General features: G+C 32.5%; 1 protein-coding gene across 4 annotated transcripts in view; it reads left to right on the top strand.

Moving 5' to 3' along the window:
* Positions 1 to 18263, top strand: part of Ctnna3 (catenin alpha 3) — a 1561788-nt gene that overhangs the window by 722217 nt on the left and 821308 nt on the right. Inside the window, exon 1 of one of the 4 annotated variants that reach the window (XM_033766564.1) lies at positions 11123 to 11178. The exons of the other annotated variants lie outside the window; for them this stretch is intronic. The gene's annotated coding sequence lies outside the window, so the exon portion shown is untranslated. Of the gene's footprint in view, positions 1 to 11122; positions 11179 to 18263 lie in introns of those variants that run through there. 4 annotated transcript variants of the gene reach the window in all.

Here is an 18263-nt window from a genome sequence, read left to right on the forward strand (position 1 = left end):
TATTTATTTATTTTTTTTTGGTACCGGGGTTTGAACTCCGTTCCTTGCGCTTGCGAGGCAGACAGCGGAACCACTGAGCTAAATCCCGGCTCTCCTCCCTATCTTTAAGTCAGACTTCATCCGACAGTTCTGTCAGCCATTGCTACTCTGCTGAAAAGGCTTGCGTGTTTCATCCTGTTTTGGCATCTGCTTCAGGGAGGATCTAGACTCACTTATCCTTCGACTAAGAAGCCCTTGAGAAAGGAGAGAAATAACATGCACAGAGACCAGGAAAAGGGAAGTAAAAATACAATGCACAGATTATATTTGCCATAGGTGAGATTTCAAGATTGAATTTTGAATTTTTTCTTTAAGAGTTGACACTTGCCTGTCTGACTGGGAGAAGCAAGAGAAAATAATACAGAAAAGAAGGAGACATAGCAAAAGCTATATCGGCACCCTTTGACTAGTGCGTAAGTGAATGTGAAGGGAGAAGGTAGATTGAAAAGAGAACAAGTAATGTCTTAAATCATATAATCTCAGGAGAGAATATGAAGTAGGGATGAAGAACATGAATTCTACAATGAGAAAGTTCTTGATGTGAGTTTTGGTATTTATAAGTAATAGCTGTGTGAATTAGAACAGTTTTTAATGTCTGTCTTACTTCCTCAAACATAAAATGTGATTAATGACAACCACACCATGGATTAAATTAAAAAATGTATTGGAAGAACAAAACCAAAAACTACTCCCCCAAATAAATGGAGTCTTAACGAAGATTAAAAGTGGATGTTTAAGTAATCTTTAGCTTACAGGTGGGAGGAGGCTGGTTTTGGCAATTTAGCTAGACCCTGACTCAAAATAAAATTGAAAGAAAAATAAGATGGCAATATAGCTTAGTAGTAGAGTGCTTGTCTAGCTTGCACAAGGCCCAGGATTTGATCTACACCAGACCACAAAAAAAAAAAAAAAAAGGATATCAAAGAAAGATTTTGCTTTCAAATTGCTTAATATTTTGTTGGTTGTTATTATTTCAGTTGTGAATATAATACCATTTGCATTTGAGCAGTGCAATTGATTGATCCAAATATTTTTTTCAATGAAGATAGACTATTTCATGAGTCGGAAATATTTGTATGAGATTTATGATATGCAATGATTTTATAGTCACATAGTCAAAACTCTGACATTTATGATTATTACAGAATCCCTAATAAATTCTAGTTACAGATGAGTTCTATCATTTATCGTTTGATAGTTGTTCAAGTGAAGATTCCAAAGCAATGCATGTGTGCCATTGAAAAACTACTTACTTAACTTTGTTATTTGTCCTTTTCATTACTAAATTTTCATAGAAACTTGTTTCCATTTATTCTTTGGATAAGATATGTTTCCCAAGTATGATTATTCAAAAGAAGTTTATTATGGCATATCTTTATTTCATGAAGACTAGCATTCCCATTTGAAATGAATGCCATATCGCTTCTCGGCCTTTTGGCTAAGATCAAGTGAAATGAATGCCATGAATACTGAAGCTAAGTGACCAGATTTATAATAGGGAAGATAACTGATGAAAAAGAAATTGAAAAATATTTTCCCCGATAGCAGCATTTGTACTTTTTATGCACGATGAACTAGACTTTAGCTCACCAATACTCTACTCACAGATTGAGGATGTGGCATTGTCTTTTATATATTCAGTTTCCTATCCTATTTATTTCTTAGGGAGGCCTTTTTAAACCTTTACAGAATATTTCTATTTGTCTTAGTCTTGTGAGATTACCTTATTTATTTTAAAAAATCAAGATACAGTCACTTGAAAGAGATATACATCCATTATTTAACTTCTATAAGTAGTATATATACATATATAAATTGGGGGGGGGCTATGTACTTGCTATGTAGCCCAGGCTGGCCTCAAACTCACAGCAGTCTTTCTGCCTCAACCTCCCAGGTGCTGGAGTGCTGGGATTATAGGCATGTACTATCATGCCCCAATAGTTGACATATTTTTAAATATTTTTCTTTTTAGAATCCAAATGTGTTTTGTAGAAATTTCCGAAGTTTAGTAATTTTACTTTTTGAATAAAAACATTTCACATGTGAGAGGACCAAGCAATGTTATCATTTAAGTGACCTTCCTTATCACTAAAAAAGTCACTTAAATTTTTTTTTTGTTCTCCATATACAGTGGATAGTACAATAAGACTAATAAAGGCAGGTTGATTGATTAGAATGTATAAATAAACTATTCTCCCTAGAACCAAACCAAAACAATACAGAGCAAGATCTTAAAATAAAAGTTCCTTAAAAGCAAATTGTTTTTATAGCATTCATGTTCCTCAATCATTAGGAGACTAAATATTCTCAGAGTACCTGAAGCTAATTAAAATAACAAAAAGCCTTACTTTTTGCTTATATAGCTTTGAACTGTATTTCTAGAACAGAGAATAGAAAGTCTGTTTGACACTTGTTGCTTATCCTATATATGCATAGTAGATTTGTGGTGTATACTACCTGCTAATTTACTAACTGGCATAAACAAATCATTAAATTAGAAAGACAGTGTTTCAGACTTCTCTTCCTTTTATAAATTTTATCTAAATATTTAATTCTGGGCCAGGGATTTAGTTCAGTGGTTCGGTGGCCTGCCTTGCAAGCGCAAGGACCCAAGTTCAATTCCCGGTACCTGGGTGGGAACACACACACACACACACACACACACATAGGAACTTTATAATATATTTTTGAATATATTTTGAAAAAAACTCAGCAAAATTTTAAATTACTCTATTGTATATCAAAAATACTCCATTACACTCTTATTATTTATTCAGGTGTAACAATGATTTTTCTTTTGTTATCCTTAAAACACTTTTAAATTGTGAGACTAAAGGATTTATTGAAAAGCCAAAGCTTCAAGTAGTTTTTTACATATTCACATGATTATAAAAAAATAATGAATGATGTTTTTTCCCATGCCTCTCTTTGAGCCCACAAAGCACATGGCCCTTTCCGATATATTAAATAACAAAATGAAAGACAGACTGCCAGTGTTATTTCTCTTTTCTGTGTATATCTCAATAGAGGAATAAAAATCTTCTAGGTTTCCTAGAATGTTGTTGGGAAATTTTTCAATCTAGAGAGTGAACTTTGGTTGATATCTTTCTTTTACCAAGAAAAATGAATTTGTTGCTCATTGAAGTCAGAGCAAAACTCAATGATTTGAGTTTTCTGTACATTTCAGAGTTTTATAAAAATACAAAAATACCAAATACAAGTTTTGGTGGCATATGGTCATTTCAAATTCCTTATGAACTAAAATGAGAAAAATATATTGTTGAATATAGTTTAAATTAATGAATGCAATTTATGTGGTGATTCTCTCTTGGTGTTTGACTATAATAAAGGAGCATGAGCTTTCTTGGGGATTTCTCACGTTGGCTCTGGGCTTTGTGTCAATGACTTTATAACTCTTATGGCTGTCAAAATAGAAAGGTAAACATACAAACAAAGTCATCAAATCAAAGCAAATAAAACCCTGTTTCTAATATGTATTTCAGAATGATTTTTATTAAAATGTAGGAAGTCAGCAGCTTCTGTCTTGAGTCCATGTTGTATATCAACTGTGTGATCTGGTTTCCTTTGGACTTCTATGGGTAGTTTTTAGCTCAGTGGACACTCTTCAGACATTGATGAGGATATTCCGAATAGAAATACTTATGATTTAGTTGTTGTATTTAAATAAAGAAACTAACTGATGGTCAGAGAGAGCTAAAGTGAAAAGCAATAAACAAATATTCAGCAAAAGGGAACAAACTGAATTACATACTGGGCCTTTGGCACCAGTGTGTGGAGCAAAAATAGAAACAATCAAAAGAAAAAAGAGGCTGAAATTAGACTGAGGAAAAAAGGCATGCCTAAAACTTGGAATGTCCCTCAATAGTGTGAAGAAGGAAAATCATTCAATTTTCCACTGAAGTTCACAACTCTTGTGGTGACACTGTATTTGACTGAATATTCTATAAATGAGATACTTTAGAGCTCAACTGAATATATGTGCAATATATTGTGCCTTTGTTTTTCTCCCGGGATAAGGAAAATTGAATTTTATTAGATTGTGTAGAAAATGGGTGGTATTTTAAATTCTCAAGTTTTGTAGTAAATTTAACATTACAATAAAATGTTGTCCATTAAAAGCAGTAACAAAATGTCCATTAGTATATTTTACTGCATCATTGTGTTTTTGCAGATCTGAAGTGGCAAATAAGATACAGTAATAATGACTAGCATCAGAAGCAGTTTGTTACTAATTTCCTAATTTGCATAATGTATCTCTTACAAATTGGAATACCAGTTTATAGGAAACACCAAATGTTCATAAAATGAAGTTTAAAAACTATTCACAGCTGAAACATGGCCTAGTTGCTTAACCAAGCTGGATGGCACACTGTTTACTTGAAATATTACCATGGTAAATTCTAGCAAAAAATTAAATCTTTTTACTTGTAATTATCAAATATGAACCAGACAGTAATATGTTAGAAGCGAACATGGTGATATAAAATAGTACAGTCTTGGTGGATTTTAAATCAACATTTCACGATTACCTGGTAGTATAAATTATAAAAAGAAAAAAGAAAAAAAAATACTAACAGCCACATGTCTTTGAGGTATTGTCTGGTGTTTTGCTCCTTGACACTTTTAAAATTTTGAGGGTGCCATGAATTACATTTAGCAATTAAACTTGGCAAATAGTATTAATTTCAATACAAAGAAAGTTTAACTTTATATAAGGTATAAATCAATCACACTGTTTCTTAGTTTGTCTACAGCATAAATGGAGATGGAAATGGAAATTCATATTCAAAATTGTCCTAATCTGGCCCCTGTTTATCTTCTCCACTAATTACTTCACTCAGTAATCTTCCGAATATTATTTTACCTGTAACTAGTCTCATCATAGCCATCTAGCTCAGTCAGCCCTTCTAATTTTCTTATCTCTGCTCCTATATTTGAGGACATGACAAAGAAAAGGTCAGATGAACTGTAACTACACATTGCTTTATTGGCCTAACACAAAATTTAAATGATTTTCAAATGAATTAATTGACAATATTTAAAGAATCAGAATTTGTTACAGTAGATGTTCTTGAACACATGGCAACACTGCCACCATAACTAGCTGACTTTTATCAGCATTTGAGTTTGCAATTTCTGAACCTCCATTTTGTCACTTATTTAAAACCCACTGTAAGTTTCATCTCTTTCAGCAAGTAAGTTCTTCCATTTTTCCTAGCATTTAGAAGAACTTGTAGGTGCTCAGTATCTCTTTCATTTTAAAATGTTTAGCATCTAATGCCTCTGTGTTGTCTGTTTTGTGTACCACTTTGTCCCTCTTATTTTCATCATAAGTTTGTTGAGGATTAGGGACTCTGCATCAATGTCCAGAGCTTAGGATAGTGTAATTTAACTATGGTTACATACTGATGGTTATTATAGTAGTTATTATTATAAATACTAAATATCTTTACTGAGTATACCTAGTTCTTAAAGGGTACATTATAAATATTAAACATCTTCAAATTTAAAACATCAAAATATTTGGCATTACATAATTTTAAGTTAAAAGACTTTTTTGATAATACTTCTGCTTGATATCCAGAAGGGAGGAATTAATGTGTAGCAGAAATGCGGACAGAATGAGAATTAGAGCTATTCTTTTGAAATGTAAATTCACATTTCCACACTGAAAAATACTGAATTCAAAAGACATAGCAAAATCATGTGCATGTTCAGAGTATTTTATTTATTTTGCTCATTAATAACTAGTAATGGATTACCAGTAATGGCTTCATGAGGCTTGAATTTAGGCATGAGATCTATTTTTTCATCTCAGTGTTAGCTAGAGGGGCTACCTACCTCACAGAAGATAGAAGATGAAGGTGTTTTGAGTTCCCTCTGGTCTATATTTTCATTTCTCTGAAACCAAAGTTATACCCATAGAAATGACATGTTTGAGCTCATGCAGTTTGTTTATCCATCTTTGTATCTCCTCTCTGTAATGCTCTGAGTAACAGCATTATTTTCCATAAGACAATATACAGTTAAAAACTTCAGCCTTATTACTGGTTTAGCACTAGTCAATTATTAGCTTTCTATGAATTTTTCATTAGAAAAAAAAACCAACTCTATTCCATGGAGCCTCTAGAAACCCAGAGAAGGTTTACTTAATAACCAAAAGCTAATACACAGATGGTTTTAAATAAAGTTAAGAGAAAATATCCCTGCTAGAGCTAATGAAAATGTATTTGAAAGGGTTAGTTTACTACCTCTATGCATTCTTTTTGTTTTTTCCACAATTATTTGAAAAAGGATAACTCTCCTACAAATAAAATGTAACTGGTGTGGTGGTACACATCTGTAGCCCCAGCTACTTGAGAGGCTGAAGAAGGAGGATTGCAAGTTTGAGATATACCTGAGCAAGTTAGCAATACCCTGGCTCAAAAAAACTTAATAAAGAAAAAAGTCTTGGGATGTGACTCAGAACTTCCTTAGTTCAATCCCCAATGCTAAAGATAATAGATAGATGAATGTATAGAAAGAAAGCTTGACATTGAAATAGTCCTTTGGTGGAACACCAGTAAATTTATAATACACTGGTATTATATCAATATCTACATAACACATTTATATATTCTATGGAACCATTTTTTATATTTTATAAATTCAAATAAAATAAATGTTTCAAACATCTAGTTAGTATTTTTCAATAAATTATTTAATTAGATGTCACTGAGTCGACTTATATTGTGCACCCCTGGTAGGTTAGGAGACAAACTTTTCTTCTTAATAAGATGGTCTAATGTTGAAAAAAAATTAAAGCTCTCAAAGAGTTGTATGTTGATCAATTCTGATCATAGCCACTATTGTAGGTTCTCTTTGTTCAAAAATATCAGAACCAAGGAAATAACAACAGGGGAAACAAAAACAGATCGTTAAAACATGGCATTTAAAGTGCTATGCTGAATATCGTCTTGGTGTAGAAGTATAAAACCTGTACAAGCCATGAGTTCTGAGGTTCAGCCCATGTCCCATTTGAACGAGTTTTGTGGCCAGGTGAAGACACTCAAATTCCTGGGACCTCATTCTCTCATTATGCAAAATAAGGTGGATGTGTCCTAGATGACCTTTATAATTTATTTTATTTCTTATTTTTTCATGTCCTATAATTTCATATTGATTCATACAATTGAGTTTAATAAAACAAAGAATGCATATAACTAAAAGTAAAATTAATGTGTCAATAATCAAGTATATTGAGGGTTAAAAAAGAGATTTTATTTTCCCTGAAACAACCTGAGAAAAATCATATTTTAATATAATTGTTCCTCAAATGTTCCATTTATGGTATATTTTAATAATATATCCTCTCTATGGGGAATTACTGTCTTTTCCTTTAAGAATAAAGACTCAGGGGAAGTAGGGGAAAGGAAATAAGGGAAAAGAAAAAAATATAAGAAAGAAAATGGAAACAAAGTCTTCGTAAGTGATGGGGGCTGAAGGGAGGGCAGGGGAATGGGGAAAAAATGAGAACCAAGATCTGTCATGTAAAGGTACAAGATCCCAATGGTAAATGTAACTGCACTGTATACTTAAAAAGTACCAGAAAACTCAATGAGAAAAAAAGAATAAAGACTCCTTGATATTTAGTAATTTGAATTAAATGAAAAATTGTTAAAATCAATACTTAATAATACAGAAAAATGGAGGAATAAAATAAAATGTCCTCTGTAAGTATATCTCTGCATTTACTGGAATATGTTTATATAATTTATATTATATAATTGCATATGGCAGTTATTTGATTACACAAATTTTGCTAAGAACATACTTAAGCATAATTATGAAAATTATATGCATAACATGACTGATTATATTTAAAATAATTAGGAACATTCAACAAAAAACACATTAAAAATCATTTGTTTCTTGATGTGCTAAAAATTGCTGTTCAGTACTGAATCTGTTAGTTACTAAAGAGATGAATCCAAATAGAATGACTGTCTTTTTACCCAATGACAGAAGTGCTTACTCCTGACCAATTTGTGCTATGCAACTTATATAAAATATAGTCAATGAAAATTTTCCTGGAGAAAATGTTTTATGATTTCAGAGATATGTTACACATATACTCACACACCGATGTCTATTCAAGCATTGCAGTTATAAATGATAAAGTCAGAAGAAGTGTGAGCAATGAACTATTCTAATATCTGATTTTTATCAATATGGAAAAATGTATTAAGAGGTTGATTTTTGGACATCATACAGCAGTAGCATAATTATTAGGACCCTCAGTCTTAGTCTCTTTGTATTCTCTTTTTTTAAAAATTAGTATGGTTTTTGTAGTAAATAATGTTTACATTCTATATTTTTTCTTTAAAACATGTCTTTCTAAAAGAAAAAAGCAAAAAATTACATTACATTTTACCTATAAAATATGTAAATTTTTAAGTTCTAAATTTTAACATTAATATCATTTTATGCCTAATTATGTTATATTGCACTAGTTATGTTATATTGAGTGTATATGTATGTTTTTCTATGTAAAGAGGCTATTTAATTTGTCTGCATTCATATAAAATACATAAAAGCTCCCCTTAGGGTATAGCAAAATTTTAATATAATGATTCCTATTGTAGTATTTGCAAATTTGATAAATAGAAGCACTTTGTATAGATAATAAAATGAGAATCAATTATTTTGAATCAGGTAAAAAATAGGGTGACTAGCTAGAGTCAAATTATAAGTTAACGTTAGACTAGAAAATGTAGTTATCAGAATAATTTCTATAGTGTATATTAGAATGAGGTACCTGCCTCTACTAGATCTTTATAATCTAGAAACAGGTGTAGCATAGAAAAAATATACTATGCCTATTAATCATATACTTGAATAACAATATGCCTCAAAATAAGTTAGAGAAATACACTGGACAAGCAAGTTGAGAAGCTGAATAAACAACTGGGTAGATTAATCCAAGTTCACAGGTAAATAGGGTTTAACTTGGCATATTCAGTAAATAGCTGGCATTTAAAGGGAGGGGGTGGTAGAGAAGACACACATGATTGGTAAGGAATATTTCATAATTCACAAAGAACCTAACAGTATAGTCTTCTATGGAATTCAATAAGATGTAGGAATTGTATTAAGATAATCAAGAGCTTTTCTTTTTTTTGAAATTTTTCCTGAAATGCTACTTCAGTAGTCACTTTTAATTTCATGAGGCATATTAATGTTTTAAACTTAGGAAAAAGTCCTGGAGATCATTTCTGGCATCTTTCCCAATACCTTATCAGCAACTTGTGTCAGCTCAATTTCAAATATGTCTCACTATTTCTCAGGACCTTAATCACTACATCCCTAGTGAAGGCTACCATTTCTCTCTCATTTAAATGATTCCAAAATCATCTTAGTTACTCTCTCTGATTCTACTCCTATCCCACTGTCTTCTGGTAGTGCTAAAGAGAGGAATGATCTTTTCAGACATTAAGTAGATCATACTACTCCAAAGCCCCTCCTTTAGTCACTTTTCTCCAGAGAAATACAGCAAAGAGAAACACAACATACACACACACACACACACACACACACACACACACACACGTATGTGATATTATAGAGGCTAAATCCCAAGAACTGCAGGGTGACTCAACAACCCAGAGTTTCAGAGGAGAGCCCATGGTATGTTCTAGTTTGTGTCTAAGCTTTAAGAGTCTGGAGATCTGATGTGTAGCTTTACATATCCTTAGACTGATAGGTTCCTAACCCAAGAAAATCTGTTTCAGTTTGAGCCCAAGGGGAGGACAGTGTCACTTGCTCAATTTTAAGGTGGAATCCCTTACTTGGGGGAGTATTGGCCTTTTTCCTCCCTTTTCTTTAGGCCTTTAACTGATTGGATAAACTCATTCACACTAAGGAGGACAATCTGCTTTACTCGGTCTCCCAATTTAAATATTAATCTCAACCAGAAATACCTTCACAGAAACACCCAGAATACTGTCTAACTAAATGCCCTAGCCCCTGCTGGCCTTGTCACATTGACATAGAATGAGCTACCACAGCTCCAATCCTCTGCAATACCATCCTTTAGTACTCTTCACTCCAATTCTGCTCCTCTCTGATCTTATTTCTCCCATTTTCTCTAGCACATTCTTTTCTCCAGTTTCTCTCTGACCTCATTAACTAAATAGTCACTGTTTTATGTCTCCTCCTCCAACATGCCTTCCTTTTCCCCCTTCTTCCTAGGGTAGCATTCCCTACCCCAGTCACTCTGTCTCTCTTAATTGCTTGTCTTCATATACCATTATCTGACAGAATTCATATTTATTTATTCTATCATTGAATACAATTTCTTTACAGTGGTGACTTTTCTTTTGTTCATCATGTTCTTCTCCATGCCTGGAAAAGTCTCTAAAACGAAATTGTGATCCACTCACAAGTATATAGAAAGAATTTTACATATGAAAGTTTAAGAAGATATGGCTACAGTGAATTCCCTGAGACTCTATTTACAGAGTATCTGTGACCTTTCCCCTGTGTAAGGGGAGAGTTGGACCAAATCAAAGCAACTTAGAATATGATTCTCATGTTCCTTTTTGGCTATGAAGTAGGTCTTTTAGCCAGCATGAATTGTTCATGTGAAAGCAACAGACAGGGCTTACTATGTAGTTACCTTGAGGTGTATATGAGTTTGAGTTTGAATATTTATAGAAGATTTATTTGAGAGGAAGCCGGATAGATGCAATCCTAGATTATGCCTATAAAAAATTCATGTTCTCTCAGGGTAAACAAATAATTTATATAAACCACAAGGGGAAAGAATCAGAGACTTTAATGGCTGTGATTGTCTTATGTATAGTAGGTACTATGATGGCATAAATACATAAACAAAGTTGAGTGCTGCTTGTACAAAGCAACACAGAGACATTGCTTAGAAAACACAAGCACCTGAGTAGACACCTGCCAAAACAAGAGCCATTAGGGAGACTGCTGGTACCATTTCAATGCTTCTAATACTTCTGCTGACTGTAGAATTTGCCATCTGTTATCGTTTTGAATGAGGTTGGTCCTTAGAAGTACTATCAATCCACTAAGACATGAGAGAGCCCCCAAGTCCAGGCCTCTGTATTTGAGGTAAGCTTTGATATTTGAATGGTTGTTTCAATGCTTGCACAAGAAGCAAGTAGACTTTTTTTCTTCACTGGTAGATTTTTAGAGGCAAGGCATTTCTTTTTTTTATTTTTTTCAGCTTTAATTGAGTTTATGTGAGATAATGAAAAGATGAAAATAAAGTGTTTCCTTTTTTTAATGAGATATTTTCCCAGATTATTTATTATTTCTAAAATTCCTTCATATTGTAAGATGATTTCCTTAATACTTATTTCTGTCTGCTTAACTTTCAGCATACTTCGATATACCCTTACTTATACTCTTGACTATGAAATTATGTTTTTCTCTAAGGCTATTAGCAACTTAACAACATATAATGGTTTATCAATTACCATATAAAATAGTAAGACTATGGAGATGACATATGGTAAAATTTTAAAAAGTTTCTGTACGTATGGGATCTTGTTAAAAGGCATTCTGGAATGCAGTTTTTCTAAACAGTTGCTGACTGCATTACTTCAACATTGGTGATAATACAATTAATATGCTATCAGTTTTGATATTTTCCTTGCACATTTTGACTCAAGATATTCATTTTCTTATGTAGCTGATTACTTATTATAATTATACTGATGAACTTTATGAGAAAATTTAACTTTTAATGCAGGAGGTTGCTTTTAAGGTCAAAAACTAGGATTGAAGTGTGAATATTTAAAATATAAATTCATAGAACCCATATGATACTATTCTTCATCTTGACATTTTGTTCTAGTGGGGAATTAGAGCAAAATAAGTCTGTCACAGATTCATTCAACACATATATATTTGACCTTATTCATTTATTTATTTACGGTACTGGGGATAGAACCTTGTGCTTGCAAGGCAGGCGGTGGCACCACTGAGCTAAATCCCCAGCAACCCAATTCGACTTTTATTGTTCCAGGTTCTGTTGAGTGCTGTATGGCTCTCAGATGACCAGGAGAGTATGGCAGAGAAATAGAGAAAAGCCATCTTTAAATGTGGAATCTACTTTTTTAGTACTTTTATATATCCTTATCAAATTATTACCATAAAATATTTTGCTGGATTTCACATATTAACTGTAACAACTTGCATCTAAAGCAAAAGTTCTCAGCCTTGACTGTGCTCTAAAATTCCTGATAGCTTTTAATAAATATCCAGGGTCCAAGAATAGAAATTCTGATTTCGTTGTTCTAGGATAAAGCCTAGTCATGTTACTATTTTCTAAGATCACCAGATGACTATAATGAGTAGTCCCAATTGAAAAGTTAGCTCCCTGTCTTATTTTTAAATTGACTTTTCTCATGGGTTTGTTTTCATTTATATCTCTCAGTGAAAAGGTTTTCAGATCTTCACAATTCTACACAACTTTTTCTTATGAATGTGTAAGGTCTTCAAGGTTTCAAATAATTTCAAAATCTACAAATACATACATACATAAATAAATAAATCTAACTAGTTGCGCTAGTTTCCTAGGGCTGTCATAGTGAAATCGTGGTGATTAAAAACAATGCATTTATTTTCTGTAAGTTTAAATAAGAGGTTTGGAGGACAGAAGTATGAAATGAGGTTGTTTGTAGTAAGGCCATGCTCCTCCTGAAGGCTCTGGGAGAAGAAAACTTCCTTGTGTCTCCCTAGCTTCTCGTAGCTTCCAGAAATTCTCAAATATTGCTCAATTTGTGGCTACATCAATTCTGCCTCTGACTTCACTTGTAGTTCTTCTTTCTCTATATGTCTGTCTGTGTCCTCACTTTTTATAAGGTGAGAGCTAGGTTTAGAGCCTATTGCAATCAAGCATAATTTCCTCTGGATCCTTGATTTTGAATTTTGAGATACACTATTCAATCCATTATACTGGCACAAAAAGTTTTAATACTTTATTCAAATTTGCCAAATAGGAAGAAATAAAACAACTAAAACAGTTTTAAACCACATTAATAATTTGCTCATCATATTATAGGATTTGTTACAATTTTTGTTTCTAATTTCTCATTGACTAATGTCTTCTTGGTCTGATTATTACTTCTTTACTGGAAAAGTTTCATTATCTTTAACATCCAGTCAGATACCACCAAACCTTTATAAGAGAGATTATACTTTTTGGCCTTTTCTCCTAATGAAATGTTTGTTATGAATCCACTTGTCTTTAGGCTTCTTTGAAGGCATGTAAATGTGAAATGCTTAAAATAAAAAGAACAGATGGCAGGACCATAATGATCAAATTAGCTTTGTACCCATCTAGAATTTAGGGATGAATTCATTATTTCTTTCTAATTCATTCATTCTTCCCTGAATTCTCTGATGGATGATTTTATGCACAATTGTACAATATAAATATCTTAGGATAATAAAATATGATTCTGTTATGAAATAAAATACTAAAATAATTATGTGGCATTTAATGGTATCATTGTCATTATAGTTACATTTGATGCTTTTCCAGAATTACTATTACTGCAAATATAATCCTCAAGGACACACCAAAAATCTATCTGGTGTCCAAGGTGTTTCAACATATCTACTGTTCTAACATGTTGGTTGAAATATGTCTTTGGGAAGTGCTAAATTACTGTACATTAATTTCAATAGAATCTATTTTATTGGCCCGACATGATTTCCATGTAAGTTCATAATGACATATATATTTTATGTGCATGACTTTGGTGTTTGTCTTATTGGTAACATTGTTTAAACAATGCTTAAGGGTCCCCTGGAGAGAAGGGGATATTTCCATTGATAATAATATAAAGTAAACTTTGAATGAGATTATGTCTCTGTATTTCTCAATTTTTTATGGGTAAAAATGGGAAATAATAGTAATGTGCCCTATATAATTGGAAGAGCAGGGGATTGGTACATTCTTCTCTTATATTACTAACTCCATATACTGTACAAAGCCAATTATATTATTCATAATTTAAATTTAAAATGCTTAGTAGCAAATTTAAAGTTGCCTTTCACTAAGTTCAGTGCATGGCCTATTAGATGAAATGTAACTAACTAAAAAAAAAATTTCCCAAGTGCCATTTTTATTTTATAATTACCCCACAGAAGAACTTGGAAGTATCTTGGTATTAGTTAATTTTCTATTGCTATAATAAAACACCAAATAATGCCAAATAATGTAGGACATTCCTCATTTAATAACCAAGTTATGTTCCTATGACTAGATTGTTAAATGGATTGGTCAGTAAATGAGGCATTGCATATAGAATATACATTACAACATTCAGAACAAAGAAATGGTTAAAGCAAACTCCAATTTGATGACTTTGCTTTTATTTACCTAAGTTTTATGTGTAATACTATAACATAGAATATAAAACTATAGCACATACTGTATGGTACTATCAGAAAAAAATTACAGTACTATATAAACAAGGTATATGTACAAACAAAGACATTGAGGCTTGATGAACAAGACATACAGAATTGTGCCCCCACCAAAAGGCTGCTTATAAATCTGAACAGTGTTCCTTGGTCATTAAGTCCAAACAGTCATTAAACAGGCAAGTTGTCAAACAAGGAACATCTATATAAAGAAAAAGGAGTTATTTAGCTCATAGTTTTGAAGGCTAAAAGTTTAAGATTGAGGGGCCCTGTTGATTTAGCTTTCAGTGAAGGCTTAATGATGGGGTATTACAGTGGTAGAAGTAGGTTTTGAAGAGATCACATATCAAGAGAAAAAACCAGAGAAATTCTGGAGCCAAGTTTACTTTTTAAAAAATAATCCACTCTTGCAGGAATTAACCAGGGCTCTATGAGAGCTGCATTAGCAGGTTACATTCCCACTAAAGTAATCATTTTCCATTTGGTAGGCCTCACCTCTTAAAGGTTCCACTACTCAGAACTCCCACCTTGGGGACCAGGATTGTACTACATGAATATTTGGAAGACACACACAAATTATATTAAAGCATAGCAAGTTCCTTACTGAAAGAAAGCATGTGCTTAAAGTCTAAAGCCACTCCACTTGCCTTTTAGACATACCTACCATGATCCCATCCATGCTAATCCGTTAGTTTCCCTCACTTTTTATTCCAGATCTTCTGCCCTTTTTCATCAGTACACCTAACAGGTTCACACTCATCTCTACCCCTTAATCCCATTGTATTGTTTCCCTAGCTGGAGATGTCCTTTCCCTTCATTTGTCTCATATGTTATGGTTTATATCTCATCTCTCTAGGACATTTGTCTGAATTATTCTTGTTCTCAATGAATTATGTCGTATATGAATTCCTGACACATTTTAGAATTAACGAAATACTATTAGGAATAGTGTAGCACAGTGGCTTTATCATTCTCTGTATTATGTTTATTCCCTTTCATAGTCAAAATAAAATTAACACATGCAATGCATGTATATAGAACTTCTTTTATATCTCCCATAGTCTGGCTCCATTTTATGCTGTGGTGAATAATCAAGAAAAATCATTTAAATATATATGTGATTAGAGCAGTCATTAATATAAGCACTTCATACTATCCTAATATATTAGTCACAACAAACTTTTCAGGCATCACTTCAATAATGAAGAAGTTGAAGCACTCTGAGTTAAAGTAACTTGCTAAAGATCAAATAATGAAGTTAGCATTTAAGTTTAGTAGTTAAAAAATGTATGCTTTTAACCTCTAGATAGCAGATGGTCACTGAATATTTAGTTGACAAAAATTAAGGTATTTAATATGTACATTTTCAATATGGCAAATCACCATGTTTCCTTTATCATTTTATTTCTGCCTTAATGTCATTTTCTGTAATAGGCATGGTCCTAAAAGGACTTCTAGTCAGTGTATCAGGGTAATGTCACATTTTCACAAAAACATTTTCTTTCTAATATAGAAAATATAAGTCATAAGGGAGAAAATACAAAAAGTCATTGCTGTTTTTGAAAACTAACTTCCCCATGGACCAGAAATAGAACACAAACCTAAAAATGTTAGGCAAAACTGAAGTCACTGACTAGTCAGGCATGCTTTTAGAAGTACCCTAGAACCTGGCTCACTTGTGGTTGTAGGAAATTAAAATATTCCATGCAAGATGAGTGTGCCAGTTATTCTTTTTTTTCCTTTCCTTTCAATTTCATTGAAGAGTTTAAACAGTAGTGTCAATAGTTCTCTAAACGTCTTGTAGAATTCAGGAGTAAAGTCCTGGGCTTTTTGTTGGTAAGTTTTTAATTATGTTTTGAATTTCATTGATTGACATTGGGTTGTTTAAAATTTTTTTTGTCTTCTTGGTTAAACTTGGATAATTCATATGTATCTAGGAATCTATCCATTTCTTCTGTGTTTTCCATCTTATTGGAGTGCAGGTTCTCAAAGTAGGTATTGATAATCCTCTGGATTTCTGCTGGATCTGTGGTAATTTCACATTCTTCATTCCTAATTGCATAGATTTGAGCCTTTTCTTTCCTTTTTTTGATAAGGTTGGATAAGGCTTTGTCAATTTTATTTATTCTTTGAAGAATGAACTCTTTGATTTGATATATTTTCCATTGATCTCTTAGTCTCTTTTGTATTGATTTCTGCTCTGATATTTATAATTTCCTCCCTTGTAAGAGCTTTGCTTTTATTTTGCTCTTCTTTTTCTAGAAGCCTGTGGTTCAGTCTTAGGTTGTTTATTTGAGCTCACTTTGTTTTCCGAATATAGCCATTCACTGCAATGAGTTTCCCTCGTAGGACTGCTAACATTGGTCCTATAAATTCTGGTATGTTGTATTGGCATTATCTTTTAATTGTAGAAATTGTCTCATTTCTTCATTAATTTCCTCTGGGATCCATTGGTTGTTCAGGAGGGTGTTATTCAAATTCCATGTGTTTATAAATTTCTTATGGTTACATTTGCTATTCTCCAATTTCATTTCACTATGATCTGATAGTATACAGGGGATAACTTTAATTCCTTTGCATTTATTTAGGCATGTTCTATGAGCTCCATGTGGTCTGTTTGAAGACTGACCCTTATATAGCTGAGAAAAAGTGTATTCTGATTTTGTTGGGTGAAACATTCTGTAGAAATCTATTAAGTCCATTCGTTCAAGAGTTTTTTTCAGTTCTAGTGTTTTGTTGTTGATATTTTTTGTCTACCTGATCTGCCTATTTTTTTGACAGTGGGATATTGAGGTCCCCCACTACTATTGTATTAGTGTTTATTTGATTATACATGTCCATTAATATTTGTTTTACATAATATTAGGTACATTATAATTTGATGCATATATATAGGATTGACATCTCTTCCCCTTGGAATATTCTATTTACAAGGATTTAGTGACTTTCTTTGTCTCTCTTAATTAGTCTTGGTTTGAAATCCACTTTGTGTACAAATAGGATAGCTACCCCTGCTTTCTTTTGGGTTCTTATTGCATAAGTATAGTTTTCCATCCTTTGATTTTCAGTCTATGAATTTCTTTTTGAATTAAATGTGTTTCTTGTATGCAGCATATTGCTGGATTTTGCTTTTTTATCCATTCTGCCAGTCTGTGTCTTTTGATTGGTGAATTGAGACCATTAACATTGAAGGTTATAACTGATATATACTGATCTATCCTAGTCATGATCTTTTCCTGTTGTTCATTTTTTTTTTCTCCCTTTGCATTTAATTTCTTGCCTTCCCCGATGGATTCATTCCATTGGGCTACATGGAGTTGTGATCCTCATTTTCATTTCCTTGGATATTGTTTAGAATTTTTTTGAAGTGCTGGTTTGTTATTCATGAAGTTCCTAAGTTGTTCTTTGTCATGAAATTATCTTATTTCTCCATCATTATTGAAAGATAATTTTGTAGGATACATCAGTCTGGGTTGGAGGTAGTTTTCTTTTAGAGCTTGATATATTTCACCCAGGCTTTTCTTCATTTTAGGGTGTGTGTTGAGAAGTCTGCTATGATTCTGATGAACTTTCCTTTGTATGTGATTTATTGCTTTTCTCTATTGTCTTTCAATGTGTTGCTCTTGTGTTGGATTTCTGGAATTTTGACTCTTATATGCCAAGGTGTAGATGTTTTTTTTTATCATGCCTAGTTGGAGTTCTATATGCCCAACTTTTATCTTTATGGCAAATTCTTTTTTTTTTTTTTTTTTTTTTTT

This window comes from Fukomys damarensis, unplaced genomic scaffold (assembly GCF_012274545.1).
Source record: "Fukomys damarensis isolate Sample0158 unplaced genomic scaffold, DMR_v1.0_HiC HiC_scaffold_20, whole genome shotgun sequence".
Lineage (NCBI taxonomy): Eukaryota > Metazoa > Chordata > Mammalia > Rodentia > Bathyergidae > Fukomys > Fukomys damarensis.